Source organism: Zingiber officinale, chromosome 4A (assembly GCF_018446385.1).
Source record: "Zingiber officinale cultivar Zhangliang chromosome 4A, Zo_v1.1, whole genome shotgun sequence".
NCBI classification, from domain to species: domain Eukaryota; kingdom Viridiplantae; phylum Streptophyta; class Magnoliopsida; order Zingiberales; family Zingiberaceae; genus Zingiber; species Zingiber officinale.
The window spans coordinates 125,208,613-125,212,132 of record NC_055992.1 but is presented as its reverse complement, the minus strand read 5'-3'; positions in this window follow the sequence as shown (position 1 = coordinate 125,212,132).

The following is a 3,520-nucleotide window of genomic DNA, read 5'->3' as shown; positions in this document are numbered from 1 at the left end:
GTGGGGAAGCGGGGGGAGAAACTCGAAAATAAATGGGGGCGACTGAAAAGAAAAAAAGATAATTTTCAAAGTCCCCCACCACGTTTCTTGTTTCTTTATATTAAATATTCTTTAAATTTTTTATTTTGTTTTCGAAATGTTTAGGTTAATATTTAGAATAAAAACTAAAATTAAGCATATCAAATATTTCAATAATAAAACAAAATGAAATGAAATTTTTTAAGGTGTTTTAAAATTTACTTAAATATTATAAGATATATAAATATGGCCAAAAATAAAAACGATACCCCAAATTAGCATTTTTATTATTGTAATGTTGTTGTAGCTGTAGTTATTAAATTAAAATAATTTTAAATTTTAGCTTATCAAAAATATTGTGTATATATATTGATCTTCTTTGAAATATACGAAGATGTGTGTTGGTTTCGGTGAACGATGATCTTTGATGAAGAGAACTTTTTCAAGATCTGGAATAAGTCCTTCTCGATCATACGCATAGTGAAATAAATTAACAAAGCGTTAGTGACCTAAGACTGGGGTGGGGATCCTTGACTAGGTACTCCGACGCTCAAGTCAGTTTATCTCTCAAAGGTGGAAAAAAGGAAAAATAATAGTAAATGAAGTGAAACAAAGTTTAGATGCTAGAACTTGCGTACCTCGCTAACGGAGAGGATCCCCCTTTTTATACTACTTCACGTGACCTCCGTAGTCGTGAAGTGATTTCCGGTTCGTTAGGGCTTATTAGAAGATGAAGTCATCCTCTATATTTCGTGCAATAATCCTTTAAGAAATCTTTTCTGTACCCCAGATGTACCCGTTTAATCGTTTATGACTTGTATTTATAATGGGGGTGTATCATTATAAATGAAAAAGCTTCTAGAAGATATTTCCCGCCAAGTATCCTGTTGGGCATGTCTTGGTCAGTCGTTCAAGTTATCTACATATGCTGTTAAGAATATCTCCTACTGAATATGTCTCGATTGGAAATGTACTATAAGCTTGAGTGACCTTACGCTCGGTCGGGCTCTGCCCGGTCAAGCACATATAGGTACTTTAATGCTCGCCCAGTCTTCACTCAGCTAATAATGTATTAAGAGTTTCTATGAGGCTACATGCCTTTACGCTCAGACGAGCTTTGCCCAGTCGAGCATATATGAGCACGTGGGTGTTCGCTCGCCCTTCGGTCAACTGATAATAAGAAGTCATATCTAAGGCTAAATGTCTTTACACTCGGGCGAGTTTTGCTCGACCAAACGTATATGAGCATATAGGTGCTCACTCGGCCTTCGGTAGGCCGGTAACATGTTGAGAATCATATATAAGACTAAAGGCTTTTATGCTCGGGCGAGCTTTGTCCGGCCGAGCATATAGAAGCATGTGGGTGCTCACTCGACTTTTGGTCGGTCGGTAATATGTTGAGAATTTTATATAAAGCTAAATGTCTTTACGCTCAGACGGGCTTTGTCCGTCTGAACGCATATGAGCACACGGGTGCTCGCTCGACCTTCAGTCGGCCGGTAAGATGTTGAGAATCATATATAAGATTAAATGCCTTTACGCACGGGCGGGCTTTGCCCGGTCGAGCGTATATGAGCACATGGGTGCTCACTCGGCCTTTGGTTGGCCAGTAACACATTGAAAATCTTATATAAGACTAAATGTCTTTATGCTCGAGCGGGCTTTGCTCATCCGAGTGTATATGAGCATGAGGATGCTCACTCTGCCTTCGGCCAGCCGGTAATATATTGAGAATTATATATAAGGTCCTGACCAAGCATATATGAGCACATGGGGGCTCGCTCGGCCTTCAGTCGGGCGGTAAGATGCTGAGAATCATATATAAGGTTATAAATGTCTTTACGCTCGAGCGGGCTTCGCCCGATCGAGCGTATATAAGCATATGGGTGCTCGCTCGGCCTTCGGTCGACCGGTAACATACTGAGAAGCTTATATATGGCTAAATGTCTTTATGCTCAGGTGGACTTTGCTCATCCGATCGTATATGAGCACGTGGATGCTCGCTTGGCTTTCGGTCGGTCGGTAATAAGGCTAAACGCCTTTATGCTCCGGGCTTTGCCCGCCCGAGTGTGTATGAGTATAGGAATGCTCGCTCAGCCTGTAATTGGTCGGTAATAAGACTAAACGCCTTTATGCTCAGGCGAGATTTGCCCCGCCGAGCATATATGAGCACGTGGATGCTCACTCGACCTGCATTCGACCGGTTATATATCTTTCCTATCTTTCTTAACCTAAATCCCTTCTTCACTTGTAAGGCCGATCTATCATAATATATATATATATATATATATATATATATATATATTATTTGATATAAAATAATAATAATTTGGTTTAAAAAATTAAACTTCACATAGTTGACCATTTTATTATGAATCAACTTTAAGTGTTTTTTAAATTAGTAAAGACTTTTTTTAAAAAATATATATATAATTTTGGATACATTGAATTGATTTTTTTAAAGCATATATTTATAAGAGTATTTTTAGGATGAGAATACGTTGAATGTTATTTCCCTTTTAATTTTTGGCATATGAAAATCATTGGGCTTATTTTGTTTAAATAGAGTAGCTAGGGATTCGAAATTTAAAATTGCAAATGGACTAGATTAAATCTAAAGCATTTTATTGAATCGCCAATGCATTTTCAATATTTAATGCCATAGTATAATTGAGGTATATGAATTGTTAAAAAAAAATTAAAAACTCATGTAAACATTTAGAGATGCACGCATGCAAATTCACATTATTATTGCGCTTAAAGAGGAATGAGGGATATAATAAAATTATTATTTGATAAGGTGACGAAGAAGAACACATTAAAAATAGGTCAAAAGAAGAATAGTTAACGTGAAGGTTAAAATTAAGATAGTCAAAAGCTTAAGACCGTCGATCAGATAAAATTGTCTCAATAGGCTTTCAAGGTCGGTCGGACGTGATCGTTCGAATGACCATCCTCTAAAAGCTTACAACTTGGGTTAAGTGACGAACTTTAAGTCCTCAGGGCCACCATCCCCATTGAGCAGAAGATGTATCCGGTTAGACAAAAGGCAGTCCTCCAACAACCAGACAGTCGAGTGGAGGAAAATAACTCTGGTCAGTACGATCAAGCTGGGACGTCCTTGTTGAGCGACGTCTGATCGACATATAGTAGGACTCCTACATATCTCATCGTACCTTTTGGAGGTTTATGTCATTGACAACAGAACATGTCCAGCAAACAAATTGTACTTTAGAATCTTTTAGCCTATCACATCGTATGCTAGCTTAAGGAAAAATGTGAAGGACATTTTAAAATTTGTTTTTTCCTGTAACGTTTCAAAAAATATACATACATTTTGAGATGCATGCACAAACGTTACAGTGACACTATAAAGGGGGTTCCCGTCTACAGCCGGAGGCATCTTGTTATTTTATACACTTTAGTTAAAGTTTTTTCTACTACTCTCCACTAAATCGAAAATTGACTTAAGCGTTGGATGGGCAATGTCGAGAATCTTTTT